Source organism: Mus caroli, unplaced genomic scaffold (genome assembly GCF_978045245.1).
Source record: "Mus caroli unplaced genomic scaffold, Mus_caroli_1 scaffold_3, whole genome shotgun sequence".
In the NCBI taxonomy this organism is placed as follows: Eukaryota; Metazoa; Chordata; class Mammalia; order Rodentia; family Muridae; genus Mus; species Mus caroli.
The window spans coordinates 119,105,325-119,128,221 of NW_028227258.1; positions in this window are offsets into that span (position 1 = coordinate 119,105,325).

Sequence of the window (22,897 nt, forward strand, 5' to 3'; positions counted from 1 at the left end):
CTTTCATCAATGGACAGATCCTGGAAACAGAAACTAAACAGGGACACAGTGAAACTAACAGAAGTTATGAAACAAATGGACTTAACAGATATCTACAGAACATTTTATTCTAAAACAAAAGGATATACCTTTTTCTCAGCACCTCACTTGACCTTCTCCAAAACTGACCATATAATTGGTCACAAAACAGGCCTCAACAGATACAAAAATATTGAAATTGTCCCATGCATCCTATCAGACCACCATGGACAAAGGCTGATCTTCAATAACAACATAAATAATAGAAAGACAACATTCACGTGGAAACTGAATAACACTCTTCTCAATGATACCTTGGTCAAGGATGGAATAAAGGAAGAAATTAAAGACTTTTTTACAGCTTAATGAAAATGAAGCCACAACTTACCCAAACCTATGGGACACAATGAAAGCATATCTAAGAGGGAAACTCATAGCTCTGAGTGCCTCCAAAAAGAAACTAGAGAGAGCAAACACTAGCAGCTTGACAACACATCTAAAAGCTCTAGAAAAAAAGGAAGAAAATTCACCCAAAAGGAGTAGACAGCAGAAAATAATCAAACTAAGGGGTGAAATCAACCAAGTGGAAACAAGAAGAACTATTCAAAGAATTAACCAAACGAGGAGTTGGTTCTTTGAGAAAACCAACAAGATAGATAAAACCTTAGCTAGACTCACTAGAGGGCACAGGGACAACATCATAATTAACAAAATCAGAAATGAAAAGGGAGACATAACAACAGATCCTGAAGAAATCCAAAACACCACCAGATCCTTCTACAAAAGGCTATACTCAACAAAACTTGAAAACCTGGAAGAAATGGACAAATTTCTGGACAGATATCAGGTACCAAAATTAAAACAGGATCAAGTTAACGAGCTAAACAGTCCTATATCCCCTAAAGAAATAGAAGAAGTCATTAATAGTCTCTCAGCCAAAAAAAACCCCAGGACCATATGGGTTTAGTGCAGAGTTCTACCAGACCTTCAAAGAAGATCTAATTCCAGTTCTGCACAAACTATTCCACAAAATAGAAGTAGAAGGAACTCTACCCAACTCATTCTATGAAGCCACAATTACTCTGATACCTAAACCACAGAAAGATCCAACAAAGATAGAGAACTTCAGACCAATTTCCCTTATGAATATTGATGAAAAAATACTCAATAAAATTCTCGCTAACCGAATCCAAGAACACATTAAAGCAATCATCCATCCTGACCAAGTAGGTTTTATTCCAGGGATGCAGGGATGGCTCAATATACAGAAATCCATCAAAATAATCCATTATATAAACAAACTCAAAGACGAAAACCACATGATCATCTCGTTAGATGCAGAAAAAGCATTCGACAAGATCCAACACCCATTCATGATAATAGTCTTGGAAAGGTCAGGAATTCAAGGCCCATACATAAACATGATAAAAGCAATCTACAGCAAACCAGTAGCCAACATCAAAATAAATGGTGAGAAGCTTGAAGCAATCCCACTAAAATCAGGGACTAGACAATGCTGTCCACTCTCCCCATACCTATTCAACATTGTACTTGAAGTCCTAGCCAGAGAAACTCGACAACAAAAGGAGATCAAGGGGATACAAATTGGAAAAGATGAAGTCAAAATATCACTTTTTGCAGAGGTTATGATAGTATATATAAGTGACCCTAAAAATTCCACCAGAGAACTCCTAAACCTGATAAACAGCTTCAGTGAAGCAGCTGGATATAAAATTAACTCACACAAGTCAGTGGCCTTTCTCTACACAAAGAATAAACAGGATGAGAAAGAAATTAGGGAAACAACACCCTTCTCAATAGTCACAAATAATATAAAATATCTTGGCGTGACTCTAACTAAGGAAGTGAAAGATCTCTATGATAAGAACTTCAAGTCTCTGAAGAAAGAAATTAAAGAAGATCTCAGAAGATGAAAAGATCTCCGATGCCATGTAAAAATTTCTATCTTGCCAAAAGCAATCTACAGAATCAATGCAATCCCCATCAAAATTCCAACTCAATTCTTTAACGAATTAGAAACAGCAATCTGCAAATTCATTTGGAATAACAAAAAATCTAGGATAGCAAAAAGTCTTCTCAAGGATAAAAGAACCTCTGGTGGAATCACCATGCCTGACCTAAAGCTTTACTACAGAGCAATTGTGATAAAAACTGCATGGTACTGGTATAATGACAGACAAGTAGACCAATGGAATAGAATTGAAGACCCAGAAATGAACCCACACACCTATGGTCACTTGATCTCCGACAAGGGAGCTAAAACCATCCAGTGGAAGAAAGACAGCATTTTCAACAAATGGTGCTGGCACAACTGGTTGTTATCATGTAGAAGAATGCGAATCCATCCATTCCTATCTCCTTGTACTAAGGTCAAACCTAAGTTGATCAAGAAACTTCACATAAAACCAGAGACACTGAAACTTATAGAGGAGAAAGTGGGGAAAAGCCTTGAAGATATGGGCACAGGGAAAAGATTCCTGAATAGAACAGCCATGGCTTGTTCTGTAAGATCAAGAATTGACTAATGGGACCTCATGAAACTGCAAAGCTTCTGCAAGGCTAAAGACACCGTCAATAAGACAAAAAAACCAGCAACAGATTGGGAAAGGATCTTTACCTATTGTAAATCAGATAGGGGACTAATATCCAATATATATAAAGAACTCAAGAAGGTGGACTCCAGAAAATCAAATAACCCCATTAAAAATGGGGTTCAGAACTGAACAAAGAATTCCTACCTGAGGAATACCGAATGGCAGGGAAGCACCTGAAAAAATGTTCAACATCCTTAATCATCAGGGAAATCCAAATCAAAACAACCCTGAGATTCCACCTCACACCAGTCAGAATGATTAAGATCAAAATTGCAGGTGACAGCAGATGCTGGTGAGGATGTGGAGAAAGAGGAACACTACTACATTCTTGGTGGGATTGCAAGCTTGTACAACCACTCTGGAAATCAGTCTGGCGGTTCCTTAGAAAATTGGACATAGTACTACTGGAGGACCCAGCAATACCTCTCCTGGGCATATATTCAGAAGATGTCCCAACCGGTAAGAAGGACACATGCTCCACTATGTTCATAGCAGCCTTAATTATAATAGCCAGAAGCTGGAAAGAACCCAGATGCCCCTCAACAGGGGAATGGAAACAGAAAATGTGGTACATTTACACAATGGAGTACTACTCAGCTATTAAAAAGAATGAATTTATGAAATTCATAGCCAATTGGATGGACCTGGAGGGCATCATCCTGAGTGTGGTAACACAATCACAAAGGAACTCACACAATATGTACTAACTGATAAGTGGATATTAGCCCAAAACTTAGGATACCCAAGATATAAGATACAGTTTGCTAAACACATGAAACTCAAGAAGAATGAAGACTGAAGTGTGAACACTATGCCCCTCCTTAGAATTGGGAGCAGAACACCCATGGAAGGAGTTACAGAGACAAAGTTTGGAGTTGTGATGAAAGGATGGACCATCTATAGACTGCCATATCCAAAGATCCATCCCATGGCCAGCATCCAAATGCTGACACCATTGCATTCACTAACAAGATTTTGCTGAAAGGACCCAGATATAGCTGTCTCTTGTGAGACTATGCAGGGGCCTGTCAAACACAGAAGTGGATGCTCACAGTCAGCTAGTGAATGGATCACAGGGCCCCCAATGGAAGAGCTAGAGAAAGTACTGAAGGAGCTGAAGGGATCTGCAACCCTATGGGTGGAACAACATTATGAACTAACCAGTACTCTAACTGCATATGTATCAAAAGATGGCCTAGTTGGCCATCACTGGAAAGAGAGGCCCATTGGACATGCAAACTTTATATGCCCCAGTACAGGGGAATGCCAGGGCCAAAAAAAATGGGAAAGGGTGGGTAGGGAAGTAGGGAGGAGGGTATGGGGGACTTTAGGGATAGCATTGGAAATGTAATTGAGGAAAAGATGTAATAAAAAAATAGTTTTATATGAAAAAAAATTAGTCCCCTATCTGATTTAGGATAAGTAAAGATCCTTTCCCAATTGGTTGGTGTCCTTTTTGTCTTATTGACGGTGTCTTTTGTCTTACAGAAGCTTTGCAATTTTATGAGGTCCCTTTTGCAGATTCTCAAACTTACAGCACAAGTCATTGCTGATCTATTCAGGAATTTTTCCCCTGTGCCCATAACTTGAAGGCTTTTTCCAACTTTCTCCTCAATAAGTCTCTGGTTTTATGTGGAGTTCCTTGATCCACTTAGATTTGACCTTAGTACAAGGAAATAGGAATGGACCAATTTGCATTCTTCTGCATGATAATTGCCAGTTGTTCCAGCACCATTTGTTGAAAATGCTATCTTTTTTCCACTGGATGGTTTTAGCTCCCTTGTCAAAGATCAAGTGACCATAGGTGTGTGGGTTCATTTCTGGGTCTTCAACTCTATTCCATTGGTCTACTTGTCTGTTGCTATACCATTACCATGCAGATCTTATCATAATTGCTCTGTAGTATGGCTTAGGTTAGGCATGCTCATTCCACCAGAGGTACTTTTATCATTGAGAAGAGTTTTTGCTATCCTAGGTTTTTGTTATTCCAGATGAATTTGGAGATTGTCCTTTCCAATTCGTTTAAGAATTGAGTTGGAATTTTGATGGGGATTGCATTAAATCTGTAGATTGCTTTTGGCAAGATATCCATTTTTACTACATTGATCCTGCTAATCCATTAGCATGGGAGATCTTTCCATCTTCTGAGATCTTCTTTAATTTCTTTCTTCAGAGACTTGAAGTTCTTATCATACAGATCTTTCAATTCCTTAGTTAGATTCACACCAAGGTATTCTATATTATTTGTGACTATTGAGAAGGGTGTTGTTTCCCTAATTTCTTTCTCAGTCTGTTTATCCTTTGTGTACAGAAAGGCCATTGACTTGCTTGAGTTAATTTTATATCCTGCTACTTCACTGAAGCTATTTAACAGGTTTAGGAGTTCTCTGGTGGAATTTTTGGGGTTACTTATATATACTATCTTATCATCTGTAAAAAGTGATATTCTGACTTCTTCCTTTCCAATTTGTATCACCTTGATCTCCTTTTGTTATATGACCACTGAATATTTTCCCCATACATATGTGTCAGATCTCCTAAAAATACATTAGCAGTTTGTTTTGAAAAAAGTGGGCTTGTCCTTTGAATTTGTATGGAAAATTGATGTGCTGTTGAGTTTTACAATACACCAAGACTGAATAATTTTTTGTCCAGTCAGAAATTGTAATATTGTTGTTAACCCATGCATCAATGTCTGACAGTATTTTTTTGTCTTTGTAAAATTCATGAAAAAAATGGATTAGTAGATGAATGAACAAATGAGGTTAGGCCTGCCCATCAGGCATCTGATCATTTAAACACAGGATAGGACTCTCAGTTTTAGGTAGAGAAATTTAAATTGTTAGCCTGTACAGAATTTACGTATAAATATAAAACAGTATTGTGAAGCTTTTTAAGTTTTACATTTTATCAAAGTCACCAAAAGATGTTCAATTAGCTCTTTATTCATTCTGAAATTAGAACTATAATTTATATATCCTTGGGACTTGGTGGACAGACTCATAATTAATTTAATCACTAGTTCTGTTTGCTCAAAGAATGCTGCCTGTTCACTAGTGATCTCCTATTCTACCATAGGATTGTTTCAAGCAACAAATAAAGCAGTGGAAGTGAAATATTTGCTCACTGATTAACATACTGCCAATATTTATCTAAGTACTAATGAATGCTTAAGTATTTAATCTATTAAAACTTCATTGTGTACCATGAACAGCAAATACAATAAGAACAAATCAATGATGCCAACATTTGATCATAATAAAAATTTTTGCTGACAATTTCGTTTTGTTTCATTTTGTTTTGACCACTTGGGCTGTTTCCTCTTTGCTTTTACTATGTTAGACTTCTTAGTGAAACATTCTTCATCTTTGACCTTAGCTAACTAGTGAATAACTTCAGCTTTTTGCTTGTTAATTTCCATGAATGCAATTGCATCATTCAGTTTGTGTCATCACATCTTCCTTGAGCTCCTAGGGGACTGATCTTGAAAACTATTGGACAGTGTTGTTGTCAGCTTTACTTTACCTTCTTTTGCCTCCAGAGAGGTACTTCCTGAATCATATCATTGTTAGTTTTGGTACCAGATGTGGATGGTATGCAGGCATGTCATTCCTTCCCTTCTGTCATGTGACTAGAATGGTCTCCCAGGTCTTCCAGAGTTAGCATAATTGTAGTGAAGAAAGCCCAAATACCCACACTGTAATTTTACTGATGTTTCTCAGCAAAGAGAAGGCAAGAGTGGGGAGCAATTACATAACTCAGAGCAGCTCACTATAGTTCTTAGTGCACAAATAGATTGCTTTACAGACACAGTGGGGTAGTGTGTGTTCAGGAAGCACAGTGCTGACTAGGTAAAGGGGGCTGAATAAATGTTGGGGCCTAGAGTGCTCAAAACAATATTCTTCTGGAGAAGAAAAAATATCAGCATATTGTCACAGATTTCAATTGGAAAGTGATGGAATCATGAAAACTGTAGCATAAATACCACACGCACGTAAGAATCAAATTGATCTCTCAATGCCTCTTTGCATGTTATATTGAGTTTTCATGGTTATGACCTCGAGCTTAAACTTACTTGGTTGTGATCCTAATTTCCTACTCAATCTTTGTTTAAGTCCTACTGAGAGAATGATATTGTGTGATTATTCAACAAGGCAGAGAACTGGGAGCAGAAAACTCCCTGCTAATGAGAACAAGGGAAGGGAAGAGGAATGTGCCAATCTAACTGTTTTACCTGCAAATTGAGCTGCCAGACATGAGGAAATAAATCATGCCTTATCACAAATCGCTCTACATGCAAAAAGAAGTCTAAAAATAAACAGAAAGGACAACAAAGTGCTTAGACTGACTGCTGAGACGTGGTACAGATTTATCTTACTCCATTTTAAACAGTCATATAAATGCCAAATGTTCCTCATTTGGTTTTTAGAGCAATAAATACAGCCGTACTTTCTGAAACACTTAGTCATATTTATATGAATTGAAATAGATCATACTTTACATTTAGCCTCTTTTTAATTCTGTATTTTAATTTATTATTTTAAACAAATGAAAATTAATTATAGTCAAATTAATTGTATTTTTCATCAAAAAGAAAATACATTTTGATTTAAAATCATAGTAAACCCTTAACAACTAATAAAAATAGATAATGTAACTTATAAGCTATCCATGTGCAAATTTGTCTCTAGAACACATATGATAGCATTGATTTTAATATAAATCTTTAAGTTCCATTCATTCTTATTGATGTTTGATCAGTACCCATTGAGTAATCACCAGAGCTTCCTTACTGGGCCAAGGTTTCCTGATGAGACCAGGGAGAAATGAGTCTTAACCAAGCATAGGCAGGAGGGTGTCACAGCAAGACTGAAGCAGTGACAAGTTGATGCTAAGCAACCAGACTTTTTATATCCTTATCAGAAGCAGAAAGTAACAGCAGTTGCCAAGATCAATAGCTGGTGGTAGCTGCCAGGATACTAAGATGTTTTCAAGGTACACGGGTATACAGAATTGATGTTTAAGACCAATTGTCCTGTCAAGTTTCTATATGCTTCTTTGACTTCGAGGGAACACAGAGAAACAAGGCAGCCTAAATGCTTCACTGTCTGAGGGAGTGCCTGTGTTGCCCAGGAACTGAAATGCCCCAAGAGCCAGACTCCTTGAACCTGAAAAACTCAGGATGCATGCCTCTCAAGGCAGCTAGACCAGACCAACTCTATGATTCTCACATCCTAGTACAATGCAATGTAAATGATAATGTTTGTAAAATGAGCTTATGGGCTAGTTATACTTTCTTTCAATATTACAAAACTTACGTTAAAAACAATGAAATTGGTGCTTTGTGAGTATTCATTTCATCCCACTGTTCAGATGTGTTGTTTTAATTTCTGAACATTAAATTTTCATATATATTATTCTGATATTGAAGACACATTTAGGTTGCTTTTATTGTTGTCTTTGAATTTAGTTTTTGGTTGATGATATAAACAGGGTTTAACTTCTAGTGGACACAGAGGAACACGATTTTTAAAATGATGATAATTATATGTATCTGTGTGTTCTCGTGTCTAGGAGGTATAATGGTCTCTTAGGAAACTTTCAATCAATTGGAATTTTGGAAGGGAATTGCATTGGAGCTTCTAAAGTATATGAACTTAACTAAGACACTTGATACCTCTAAGTTTATATTTTATTACTGCATATAAATGGCAAAATCCATTGTATAGGAAAATTGTTGTGCTTGCATGGAGAATAGAGCATGCTTCATTTGATTTGTACATGTATATTATTATGAAATGACACCCATAGTATTATATCTATCCTCTTCTGTGGGGAAATAAAAAGTGAGAGGTTAAAAGATGTTTTGTTGGAACTGGCATTGAGTAGGATGCAGTATCTTGGGGGATTAATGGGAAAAAATGGATCATGTCTGTGTTTTTTTTTTAAACAGAAGTGTAGAAAAATCAAGTGTATTTTTCACTAGTATACATATTTTGACTGAGGCAAAAGGTCTTTTAGAGTCTTATTCTTGAATTTCACTTCTGTGTGTCTTTCATAGCTTTTATGTAGTTGCATAATTGCAAATGAATATACTAAATGTTATGTCTATTTTCCAAACAATCCTAGATATTTATACACTAAAATAATAAATATTTCTAAAATAAAATTGCAAGTACGAACTTGTTTACTTCTTAGAATTAAACATTTTTTTCTTGGTATCTGCAGGAGGACATTCTCTTTTTTTTTTTAATTAGGTATTTTCCTCATTTACATTTCCAATGCTATCCCAAAAGGCTCCCAATCCCTCCCCGCGAATAAAACATTTTTTATGTTGGTGGGTGGTATTAATCTTTCTTGTATTGCTATTTTTTATAATTGTAAATAGAATTATTTTTAGCACCACTGTCATACATGTTCTCCTTGATCTAACCCCAGCAATGTTGAATACTAGCCATCATACCCTAGTAGTTTTGGTTGATTTTTATGCATCATTTTCCAGCATATTATAAATAGCAAACTACTAAGGATGTACAAGAAATTTTCTGATTAAACCTTTGCACCAGAACTTTCCTAACTCTGAGATTTTAGCATGAGATAAGGCAGGTACAAACTAGCTTGGAGAAGGTCAAAATAATCCTGATCACCTTATAAGGAATAATCTTTCAGTCCTTCTCTTTCTCCCACAAACCTATTACAAAGACCATCTTCACTACAGGATGTGACACCTATCTGACATTGGTATAAGTTTATCTTTCTGGTCTACTGAGGTTTGCTGCCACATAGGAGCACACTACTATTTTCATCAAATACTAAAATCCTGGATCTGTTTTCCAACACCATCACCACCCATGTCAGGATTCGTTAGGCCAGTGATAATACACTGAGATAAAACTATTTCTAACTTGTTGATTATAAAGGCAATTTAAATGTCCTAAATAGTAGATTATAAGTAAAGGTTTCTATTTGTGATTCATGATATGTTTCTAATTATGAAGGTTGTGGGCAATAAAAGGCTAGTTTTATGTGGTCAAGGGCATGGTACAGAAGATAAAATTCTTAGGACACAGCATGAGAATATGAGTCTGGATTCCTAGAAGCCATGTGAAAATGGCATTGTGATAATGCGTGTAATTCCAGTGCTGGAGAGATAAAAATTACAGGTTTCTTAGGTATTGCTGGCTAGCTACTTTAGCCAGATGGTGAGCTCAATATCACCAAGAGATCTATCTCAAAAAGAACATGGTTGAAATTAATAGAAGAAGATATCCAACCTCAACGTCTGGCCTCTGTGGAGACCTCCATTTAACCAACACACACACACCACAAATATAGTTCTCAGATATAGAAGGTATTTGTCTAATTTCAAAAACAGGAACATTCACCATTACTATTCATGTATTTTCTGCTTTTAGTGGGAGTTATATTACTAAGTTATCAGATATTATCTTAGAAGAAATTTAATTTTAAGTATGTTTACTTTGCAACATGATATAATATTAACATAACTAAAGTTAAGACTCAGAGCATTTATATCTCACATTGAAACAGTCAAATTCAATTTAATAGAATTTGAAATATTAGCAATATATAACAGTAACTATTCAATGTTCTGTGTACCAGGAGAGTTCGAGACTAAATATATGTTCCTAAAATATCTCTAATACACATAGACAGAGAATCAATTACAAACTTGGATAAATGTTGTCAGCATCTAAACTATAATATTAGAGATTCCTTGATGTTTGTTATAAACTCTTCATTAGGTCAAGTTAAGACACCACAACAGTCATGTCATGTATTCTCTAAACCAGTCACTGATTCTCGAAACTAGAAGAGGTTTTCTTAATAGTAGTTATTAAAGATTATTTCTGGAATGTAAATAAATAAATAAATAATATATTAAATTAAAAAGAGCAATTAGTAAAAATGGATGGTACCAGTAAAATAAAATTTGTTAACTGTTTGCCAATCTTCAGTTATCCCAATGGTGATTCTTTCCGTTTCTCAGATATTTCATAATATTAGAATCAAAAATATCTAGTTTTACAAGCCCTTGATATTATAATCTTTTTGTACTAATTTTGTTTATGATTTTAAAATAACAACTATTTATATTCGTTATTTGTGTCAAACAATCACTCCTCTAGATATTACACTATAATATCCAACAAATTAAATGATGTAGACCAAAAAAAAAAAAAATAGGTTATTTTATGAATGTGTGAATCACACAGAGGCATGGCCAGACAGAACACTTTGGATAGATTATCTCTGAGCTATAAGCTATGGAGGATGTAGATGGCATCATGAATTAACAAGTCAGTAAAGTAGCTCTAGGAAAAGGCAAGAAAATCTAGAAGTAAACCCCTGACATCTTTCATCGTTCTATCGACTGTAATATAAGAGAAAAGGCCTTCTGAGGAAATCATTAATTCAATCTGGTTTTATTATACTGTCACACTTGGTTGAAATTATTTTTTTTATAAATTTAAAGTACATTTATACTAATAACACATTTTTCTACACTAAAACAAAAATATATCTCTTATATATTCATATTCTTATTTTTAGGCTTATTTTAAAGTTAAGAATTTTTATAGTTTTTAAAATTTTAAATATTTTATTTATTTAAAATACTCTCTATGATTATATACATAAGATATTAATTGTATTTCTATATAATTACAATATAAAGTGATGTTAATGCTACCTTGTGTTGCACAAAACAAATTAAGGTTTAATTGAAAATTATATATTTTGCTTTAAAATGAAAAATTTGGGGCTAGAGAAATAGTGTGGTGTTGAAGGATTCATAATGTTCTTGCAGAGGACCCAAGTTTGATTCTTTTTACTCGATATCTTATAACCAACTGTAACTTAAGCTACATGGTGAACCCTAAACCTCTGTGGAGACCCCCATTTAACCAACATACACATACACACACACACACACACACACACACTTGGGCACATACATGCGAGCACACAAAAATGCACATGTATGCACACACACAAGTACATATGCATGTACACACACATGCACAACTGCACAAATATATAAACTACATGCATAAATGCATTATAAGTATGAAAATAAATGTTTTGGGTTTTTTTGATTTTTAATATTTTTATTACATATTTTCCTCAATTACATTTCCAATGCTATCCCAAAAGTCCCCCATAGCGCCCCCCACTTCCCTACCCACCCATTCCCATTCTCTTGGCCCTGGCATTCCCCTATATTGGGGCATATAAAGTTTGCAAGTCCAATGGGCCTCTCTTTCCATTGATGGCCGACTAGGCCATCTTTCCATACATATGCAGCTAGAGACAAGAGCTCCAGGGTTCTGGTTAGTACATCATGTTGTTCCAACAATAGGGTTGCAGATCCCTTTAGCTCCTTGGGTACTTTCTCTAGCTTCTCCATTGGGAGCCCTGTGATACATCCAATAGCTGACTGTGAACATCCACTCCTGTGTTTGCTAGGCTCTGGCATCATCTCACAAGAGACAGCTATATTTGGGTCCTTTCAGCAAAACCTTGCTAGTGTATGCAATGGTGTCAGCATTTAGAAGCTGATTATGGGATGGATCCCTGGATACGGCAGTCTCTAAATGGTCCATCCTTTCATCACAGCTACGAACTTTGTCTCTGTAACTCCTTCCCTGGGTGTTTTGTTCCCAATTCTAAGAAGGGGCACAGTGTCCACAATTTGGTCTTCATTCTTCTTGAGTTTCATGCGTTTAGCAAATTGTATCTCATATCTTGGGTATCCTAAGTTTTGGGCTAATATCCACTTATCAGTGAATACATATTGTGTGAGTTCTTTTGTGATTGTGTTACTTCACTCAAGATGATGCCCTCCAGGTCCATCCATTTGGCTAGGAATTTCATAAATTCATTCTTTTTAATAGCTGAGTAGTACTCCATTGTGTAAATGTACCATAATTTCTGTATCCATTCATCTGTTGAGGGACATCTGTGTTCTTTCCAGCTTCTGGCTATTATAAATAGGGCTGCTATGAACATAGTGGAGCATGTGTCTTTCTTACCGGTTGGGACATCTTCTGGATATATGCCCAGGAGAGGTATTGCTGGATCCTCCAGTAGTACTATGTCCAATTTTCTGAGGAACCGCCAGACTGATTTCCAGAGTGGTTGTACAAGCTTGCAATCCCACCAATAATGGAGGAGTGTTCCTCTTTCTCCACATCCTCGCCAGCATCTGCTGCCACCTGAATTTTTGATCTTAGCCATTCTGACTGGTGTGAGGTGGAATCTCAGGGTTGTTTTGATTTGCATTTCCCTGATGATTAAGGATGTTGAACATTTTTTCAGGTGTTTCTCTGCCATTCGGTATTCCTCAGGTGAGAGTTCTTTGTTCAGTTCTGAGCCCCATTTTTAATGGGGTTACTTGACTTTCTGGGGTCCACCTTCTTGAGTTCTTTATATATATTGGATATTAGTCCCTTATCTGATTTAGGATAGGTGAAGATCCTTTCCCAATCTGTTGGTGGTTTTTTTGTCTTATTGATGGTGTCTTTAGCCTTGCAGAAGCTTTGTAGTTTCATGAGGTCCCACTTGTCAATTCTCGATCTTACAGCACAAGCCATTACTGTTGTATTCAGGAATTTTTCCCCTGTGCCCATATCTTCAAGGCTTTTCCCCACTTTCTCCTCTATAAGTTTCAGTGTCTCTGGTTTTATGTGAAGTTCCTTGATCCACTTAGACTTGACCTTAGTACAAGGAGATAGGAATGGATCGATTAGCATTCTTCTACATGTTAACAACCAGTTATGCCAGCACCATTTGTTGAAAATGCTGTCTTTCTTCCACTGGATGTTTTTAGCTCCCTTGTCGAAGATCAAGTGACCATAGGTGTGTGGGTTCATTTCTGGGTCTTCAATTCTATTCCATTGGTCTATTTGTCTGTCACTATACCAGTACCATGCAGTTTTTATCACAATTGCTCTGTAGTAGAGCTTTAGGTCCGGCATGGTGATTCCACCAGAGGTTCTTTTATCCTTGAGAAGAGTTTTTGCTATCCTAGGTTTTTTGTTATTCCAGATGAATTTGCAGATTGCACTTTCTAATTCGTTGAAGAATTGATTTGGAATTTTGATGGGGATTGCATTGAATCTGTAGATTGCTTTTGGCAAGATAGCCATTTTTACAATGTTGATACTGCCAATCCATGAGCATGGGAGATCTTTCCATCTTCTGAGATCTTCTATAATTACTTTCTTCAGAGACTTGAAGTTTTTATTATACAGATCTTTCACTTCCTTAGTTAGAGTCACGCCAAGATATTTTATATTATTTGTGACTATTGAGAAGGGTGTTGTTTCCCTAATTTCTTTCTCAGCCTGTTTATTCTTTGTGTAGAGAAAGGCCATTGATTTGTTTGAGTTAATTTTATATCCAGCTACTTCACCGAAGCTGTTTATCAGGCTTAGGAGTTCTCTGGTGGAATTTTTAGGGTCACTTATATATACTATCATATCATCTGCAAAAAGTGATATTTTGACTTCATCTTTTCCAATTTGTATCCCTTTGATCTCCTTTTGTTGTCGAATTGCTCTGGCTAGGACTTCAAGTACAATGTTGAATAGGTATGGAGAAAGTGGACAGCCTTGTCTAGTCCCTGATTTTAGAGGGATTGCTTCAAGCTTCTCACCATTTACTTTGATGTTGGCTACTAGTTTGCTGTAGATTGCTTTTATCATGTTTAGGTATAGGCCTTGAATTCCTGATCTTTCCAAGACTTTTATCATGAATGGGTGTTGGATCTTGTCAAATGCTTTTTCCGCATCTAACGAGATGACCATGTGGTTTTTGTCTTTGAGTTTGTTTATATACTGGATTACGTTGATGGATTTCCGTATATTGAACCATCCCTGCATCCCTGGGATGAAACCTACTTGGTCAGGATGGATGATTGTTTTGATGTGTTCTTGGATTCGGTTAGCAAGAACTTTATTGAGGATTTTTGCATCAATATTCATAAGGGATATTGGTCTGAAGTTTTCTATCTTTGTTGGGTCTTTTTGTGGTTTAGGTATCAGAGTAATTGTGGCTTCATAGAATGAGTTGGGTAGAGTACCTTCTGTTTCTATTTTGTGGAATAGTTTGTGAAGAACTGGGATTAGATCTTCTTTGAAGGTCTGATAGAACTCTGCACTAAACCCATCTGGTCCTGGGCTTTTTTTAGTTGGGAGACTATTAATGACTGCTTCTATTTCTTTGGGGGATATAGGGCTGTTTAGATCATTGACCTGATCTTGATTCAACTTTGGTACCTGGTATCTGTCTAGGAACTTCTCCATTTCATCCGGGTTCTCCAGTTTTGTTGAGTATAGCCTTTGGTAGAAGGATCTGATGGTGTTTTGGATGTCTTCAGGATCTGTTGTTATGTCTCCTTTTTCATTTCTGATTTTGTTAATTAGGATGCTTTCCCTGTGCCCTCTAGTGAGTCTGGCTAAGGGTTTGTCTATCTTGTTGATTTTCTCAAAGAACCAGCTCCTTGATTGGTTGATTCTTTGAATAGTTTTTCTTGTTTCCACTTGGATGATTTCACCCCTGAGTTTGATTATTTCCTGCCGTCTACTCCTCTTGGGTGAATTTGCTTCCTTTTGTTCTAGTGCTTTTAGGTGTGTTGTCAAGCTGCTAATGTGTGCTCTCTCTAGTTTCCTTTTGGAGGCACTCAGAGCTATGAGTTTTCCTCTTAGAAATGCTTTCATTGCATCCCATAAGTTTGGGTATGTTGTGGCTTCATTTTCATTGAACTCTAAAAAGTCCTTAATTTCTTTCTTTATTCCTTCCTTGACCAAGGTATCATTGAGAAGAGTGTTGTTCAGTTTCCACGTGAAGGTTGGCTTTCTATTATTTATTTTTTATTGAAGATCAGCCTTAGTCCATGGTGATCTGATAGGATGCATGGGACAATTTCAATATTTTTGTATCTGTTGAGGCCTGTTTTGTGACCAATTATGTGGTCAATTTTGGAGAAGGTACCATGAGGTGCTGAGAAGAAGGTGTATCCTTTTGTATTAGGATAGAATGTTCTGTAGATATCTGCCAGATCCATTTGATTCATAATTTCTCTTAGTTTCTCTGTGTCCCTGTTTAGTTTCTGTTTCCATGATCTGTCCATTGGTGAAAGTGGTGTGTTGAAGTCTCCCACTATTATTGTATGAGGTGCAATGTGTGCTTTGAGCTTTACTAAAGTTTCTTTAATGAATGTGGTTGCCTTTGTATTTGGAGCATAGATATTCAGGATTGATAGTTCCTCTTGGAGGATTTTACCTTTGATGAGTATGAAGTGTCCCTCCCTGTCTTTTTTAATGACTTTGGGTTGGAAGTCAATCTTATCAGATATTAGAATGGCTACTCCAGCTTGTTTCTTCATGCCATTTGCTTGGAAAATTGTTTTCCAGCCTTTCATTCTGAGGTAGTGTCTATCCTTTTCTCTGAGATGAGTTTCCTGTAAGCAGCAAAATGTTGGGTCTTGTTTGTGTAGCCAGTTTGTTAGACTATGTCTTTTTATCGGGGAGTTGAGTCTATTGATATTAAGAGATATTAAGGAAAAGTAATTGTTGTTTCCTGTTATTTTTGTTGTTAAATTTGGCATTTTGTTCTTGTGGCTGTCTTCTTTTAGGTTTGTTGAGGGATTACCTTCTTGTTGTTTCTAGGGCGTGGTTCCTGTCCTTGTATTGGTTTTCTTCTGTTATTATCCTTTGAAGGGCTGGATTCGTGGAGAGATAATGTGTGAATTTGGTTTTGTCGTGGAATACTTTGCTTTCTCCATCTATGTTAATTGAGAGTTTGGCTGGGTATAGTAGCCTGGGCTGGAATTTGTGTTCTTTTAGTGTCTGTATAACATCCGTCCAGGATCTTCTGGCTTTCATAGTCTCTGGTGAAAAATCTGGTGTAATTCTGATAGGCTTGCCTTTATATGTTACTTGGCCTTTTTCTCTTACTGCTTTTAGTATTCTATCTTTATTTAGAGCATTTGTTGTTCTGATTATTATGTGTCGGGAGGTATTTCTTTTCTGGTCCAGTCTATTTGGAGTTCTGTAGGCTTCTTGTATGTTCATGGGCATCTCTTTCTTTAGATTTGGGAAGTTTTCTTCTATAATTTTGTTGAAGATGTTTGCTGGTCCTTTGAGTTGAAAATCTTCATTCTCATCCACTCCTATTATCCGTAGGTTTGGTCTTCTCATTGTGTCCTGTATTTCTTGGATGTTTTGAGTTAGGATCTTTTTGCATTTTACATTTTCCTTGATTGTTGTGCCGATGTTCTCTATCGAATCTTCTGCACCTGAGATTCTCTCCTCCATCTCTTGTATTCTGTTGCTGATGCTCGTATCTATGGTTCCAGATTTCTTTCCTAGGGTTTCTATCTCCAGTGTTGCCTCATTTTGGGTTTTCTTTATTGTGTCTACTTCCCTTTTTAGGTCTAGTATGGTTTTGTTCATTTCCATCATCTGTTTGGATGTGTTTTCCTGTTTTTCTTTAAGGACTTCTACCTGTTTGATTATGTTATCCTGTTTTTCTTTAAGGATTTGTAACTCTTTAGCAGTGTTCTCCTGCGATTCTTTAAGGGATTTTTGTGCTTCCTCTTTAATGTCTTCTACCTGTTTAGCAGTGTTCTCCTGTATTTCTTTAAGTGTGTTATTAAAGTCCTTCTTGAAGTCCTCTACCATCATCAGGAGATATGCTTTTAGATCCGTGTCTAGCTTTTCCGGTGTGTTGGGGTGCCCTGGACTGGGCGAAGTGGGGGTGCTGGGTTCTGATGATGGTGAGTGGTCTTGGTTTCTGTTAGTAAGATTATTATGTTTACCTTTCGCCATCTGGTAATCTCTGGGGTTAGTTGTTATCAGTGTCACTGTTTAAAGATTGGAGCAGAAGCTGTGTTCCACTCACCAGCAGTCTCAAACTCCTGCGGCGGGGGTCGTGGGTAGCTGATGGTACCCAGGTGCTGGTCCAGCCGGAAGAGGCCTGTGGTCCTACTCAGGCCGGTTTTCTGCTTCCCTAACTAATGCAGTCTCTGGTCCCGCGTGCAATTGGATTGGAGCAGAAGCTGTGCTCCACTCACCAGAAGTCTTAAGATCCTGTGGCGGGTGTTGTGGGTAGCTGGCGAGTGTCAGCCGACCCTGCGCCCCAGCTGCCCTGGTGCTTTTCTGACCGGAAGAGGCTTGTGGTCCTATGTAGGCCGGATTTCTCTCTCCCCAACCAGAGCAGTCTCAGGTCCCGAGTGATTGGACTGGAGCAGAAGCTGTGTTCCACTCACCAGCAGTCCCAAAATCCTGCGGCGGGGGTCTTGGGTAGCTGGCGGGTGTCAGGCAACCCTGTGCTCCAGCTACCCCGGCGCTGATCCCGAAAATAAATGTTTTAAAACAAATAATTTTTGTACTTTGTCTAAATTCGTCATGGATTTCTCCCAAAGAAATGAGGTCCATATTATATATTATTTGTATATTATTCGAGTTCATCATTGTGCTTATAATTGGTAATGAGCTGTGATTTAAAGCTGGTTTAGAAATTCAAATGGAATACTTTGAGGAACACTCAGAGAAGCCTTCAAAATCTGCTTTAAGGACTATTAATACACTAGTTACTTGTTTCAATATACTAAATTTTAATTTACTTAAACAATTAAATTTAAAACAACTATTTCAGTTTTAGAAAGTAAATTATATTTTTATCCATTTTCTATCATTTAAAAGCTAAGATAACCTTTCATGGGGAACTATTTAAAGAACCAAAAGGTTACATATTTTGTTCATATTCATAAATTAACATCAACTGCAATTCTGCCACATTTTAAACTTTTACTTAAAATCTTTGATACACAGTGGATAAGTTTTTCCTTTTAATACAGCTATTTACATTCAGTTTGACTGATTTAATTATTTATTTCATCAAAATATAGGCTTTAAATTACTTTTAGTGACGTGATAAATACCCAATAATAAAAAAAAAGAAAAAAAAGAAAAGAAAATATCCACAACTCAAATATATCTTTTTTTGAGATATTTAATACCCACATTTATTTGTCCCTTTGAGATTCCTCTGTTCAGATATTTAGTCCATTTATTCATTTAGTGTATTTTATTGAAAACTTTTCCATGCAGTATTTTCTGATCATGTTTCCCCTTCCCCAGTTCCTCCCAGATGCATTCCACATCCTCACCCACCCAAGTATAAATCCATTCTTTCTCTCATTTTATATAAAAAAAATAAACAGGCAAACAAAAAAAAAAATAAAGAAAATCACAAACATAAAACCACAAAGTTTATATAATAATTCAGAAGCAAAAGACTATTAAGGTTGGGGTAAAAACGAAGTATGAACAAAAGTCTAAAAAACATCGTTGGACAAGTCAGCCTGCTGCCTGAGCCATGTGGCACTGGCCAATGGAAGATACCCAGAGGCCTACAGAAGCTACTATGCTGTGTGAGTATGTGATGGAAAGTGGGGAGTAAGAGAATCCAAATGGTCTGTACATTGTGCAGAGAGGCAAAACTGGAAATCTGGAAAAGTAAGGTTGTTGAGGAAGGGGTTCATATGAGTATCCTGGACTGCCGAATAAGGCTATGGTGACACCCCAGCCTATGCTGCTGCTATGGTGACACCCCAACCTATGCTGCTGTGGAGGGCCCATCTGGGTCCTTAAATATGCAACACCACGGATCTGTGTCAATGTTCATGGACCACATTACCACAAAAGGCCATGTGGATGTTCCTGGTCAGGGCTGACACCTGGGTCCATGTTGAGGTTGAAGGGCTGAGGACAGATGGCTCTTCTCCTCAATGGCTCAGATGCTCAGGAGAGCTGACCCTGCATCTTGCCTAGGTAGTACAGTAGAGCTGGCCCTGGTGACAGGTGGTTAACTAGCTGGCCCTGCCATCTATCCCTTTCTTCTGCCATGTGTGGTTTTTTATACCTAGTGAGATTCCACTGGAGAAAGCTAATTTTTCCTTTCCAATCAGATATCAATTGCAGATAGTTTCTTGGTTAGAATTCATGTCCACATCCCAGTCACAACAGTGGAAAACTATCAACCCCACATACGCTGCAATAGTCATTGAGTTCATGTATGCATAATACCTGTTTTTTACTGGAAGAAACTGTTTCCATGGTGTTATCCATCCTGTCTGTCTCTTAAAATTTTTCTGCCTTCTCTTTCCCATATTCCCTGAGCCCTGAACAGAGGGGTCTGATGATGCTAACACATATAGGACTAAGTGCTCCAACCCTCCTACTCTCTGCATATCCTCCAATTGTGGATCTTTATGTTAATTCCAATCTACTGCAAGAGGAAGCTCCTCTGAGGACAGATGAGGGGCAACTAATCTATGGGTATAATAGAATGTTACAAAGAAACATTTTATTGCCATGTTTTGTTTTGTTTTGTTTTGTTTTGTTTTGTTTTGTTTTGTTTTGTTTTGTTTTGTTTTGTTTTGTTTTGTTTTAGTAGAAGAATAGCATTTGATTTTCTCCTGTGCCCATGCTCTCTCTTTTCTCAGGTTGTTGGTGTTCAGTGTGAGACAGAGATTGCATTTTTTGCAGGGACTTTAAATCCCACCAGAGAATTGTTGGTTATTCCCACAGTGATTTTGTCACTACTATAACAACATGTCATCTAGGCATGTAACCACAGTAGCTCACAGGGTTTGTCATGGGGTTGTTGGTTACATTTCTCTTTGGTAGCATTTTAAGACCATGAACTCAAGTCAGTAGGGGTGAAGGCTTCGGTTAGGCATCATCTTGATTTCTCCGTGTTCAATACGAAATGGAGTGCTGTCTTCAATAATAGAGTGTTACCATCAGTTTATTGGAGAACAACCAATAACTTTGGGGATATCCTGAAGTATATGTGAGTTCCCATGAGGCCCCTTTAACCAATGACTCAATTAGTTGTATCCCAAGCCTGACACTGGAGGTTTCTCTTGGTGGTGATAGATGTCTAATTGGAGCTTTGTTTCCTCATCATTTAGTGACTGTATTTAGATTTCTTTCATATATGATATATTTTAAGAAGCTTCTACAGTAGAAGGTTTCCATATGACTTTTTAAATAATCAATTCTGTTATTTCTCCCTCTACATATTCTTGTCCTTAGCCCCTTCCCTTTGCTTTCTTCTCTACACTTACTACTCTCATTCCAGTCTTCCTCTTATATATTTCTATAGCTATATAATCTATTTCTGCTTCTTTGAGGGATTCCTGCTCAGTCCCTTACTCTTTCCATAACCTTTGTGGTTATGTGGATTGTAGCACACCTACAGAAGTCTTAACAGCTATCATCCATTTTGATAGAAAAGATACAACATTTGTCTTTTGGGGGTCTGGTTTTCCATACTCAGGACACGCTCAGGATATTTTTTCCAGCTCCATCCACTTACCTGTGTATTGATGACTTCATTTTTAGCAACTGTATAATATTTCATTATGAAAATATAAAACATTTTATTAAGTATCCATTGATTGTTGAACAACTAAGCTGTTTACACTATCAAGCCTTTATAAATACACTAGCAATGAATATAGTTGAGTAACTACCTCTGTAGTAGAGTATAGGGTTCTTTATGTATATGCCCAAGAGCTGTGTAGCTGGGTCTTGAGGTAGTATTTCTCACAGGTTTTAACTGCCACACTGATTTCCACAGTGGCTACCCTAGTTTGTACTTCCAGAGAAAGGTCTTCCCCTTCCCTCACATCCTTGCTAGTATTGCTGTCATTTATTTTACTGATCTTGGTTATTCTGAATGGCTCAAGATGAAATGGCAAAGGTTGTTTTTATTTGAATGTCCCTAATAACTAAAGATTTGAACAGTCCTTTAAGTATTTCTGAGCTATTTGTATTTCATCTTTTGACTACTGTTTATTCAATTCTGTAAGACTTTCTGAACAGAAAACCAATAGCACAGTATTAAAACCAACACTTATTAAATGAGACAATAAAAACTGAAAAACTTATGTATGGCAAGTGACACAATTATTTTGACAAAGCGGCAACCTACAGAATGAAAAAATATGTTTCCAATTACATATCTGATAAAAGGCTAAACTATGCAAAGAAGTAAAACCAAAATTGATAGCATGAAAACAAAAAACTCAATTAAAAATCTGAACTATTCTTGAAACCTCACAAGAATTTACAGAAAATTTCTGGCCTCTGTGATTTTCTATGCAAAAAATATATACATAAAATAATTCCTATTTGTTAATACAACTATATATTATTTTCTTTAGTATTTATGATTAATTTTCTTCAAAGTACACGAATGAGTTCAACAATGTAGAAACAGTCTTCAGGGAAGTATTATCAATTAGAAGGAATCCTGTTGGTCTCTCAATGTACTGGTCTTGGTTTTTCTTTTCTATTGGAAACGGTTTGATTCAGTTAAGCTCATGCATGTAGTTATATCCTTTACAACTCCCATCTCAGATGGGAGTAAAGTAACTCAGTCTTGTGGGGTGGCTCAAAATTCTTCACCTTCTATACTTTTCAGAAAAAAGGATTGCCATCATCATTATTAATGGTAATTTTTCTGGTTTAACTTATCATAGCTGAATAGGAAAGTGTTTTAAGTTAGGTAGGGAAAGCGTCACTCCAGATATAAATAGGAAGTATCCCCTTCCCATTTCAATTCATAAGGCTACCTTGGAACCAGACTATGTCAGCATCCTAGTAAGTAACATATCTGCTTGAACCTAGGCAGAGAAAGTCTGGATGCTGGTAATCAGCACTTCAACTTTAGGAACCGATTCACAGAAGACAGGAAATTAATAATAATAATAATAATAATAATAATAGCCTGAAAGAAAAAAGAATCTTAGATTTCTTATCGCAAAAGAAACAGCAACCCTCAGAAGCATTCTTTCAGGAATGTCCAAGTCATGTTGTAGAACACTTGTAGCTCATCCACCAACTGCTTCTGAGCCTTAGGAGAAAGGCTCACATAGCTGTTAAAAAAAAAAAAAAAAAAAAAAGCCTTGTGTAAGGATCTTAATATAGATAACAGTGAAGTTGATTTTTCTTCTTTACATTACCATCTCTAATCTGATTATTTTAAGCACCTTCTCCTTCCCAAACTTTGACAGATCCATCAGTTATTTACGACTCAGACATGCTCAGCCGTGAATCTGATGAGCAGCATATAAAACTACCGCTAATGCACACTGCAAATGGCTCTTCCCACTCCCCATCCTCATTGGCATTACCCTCCCACAGCATTTAAACTAATTCTAA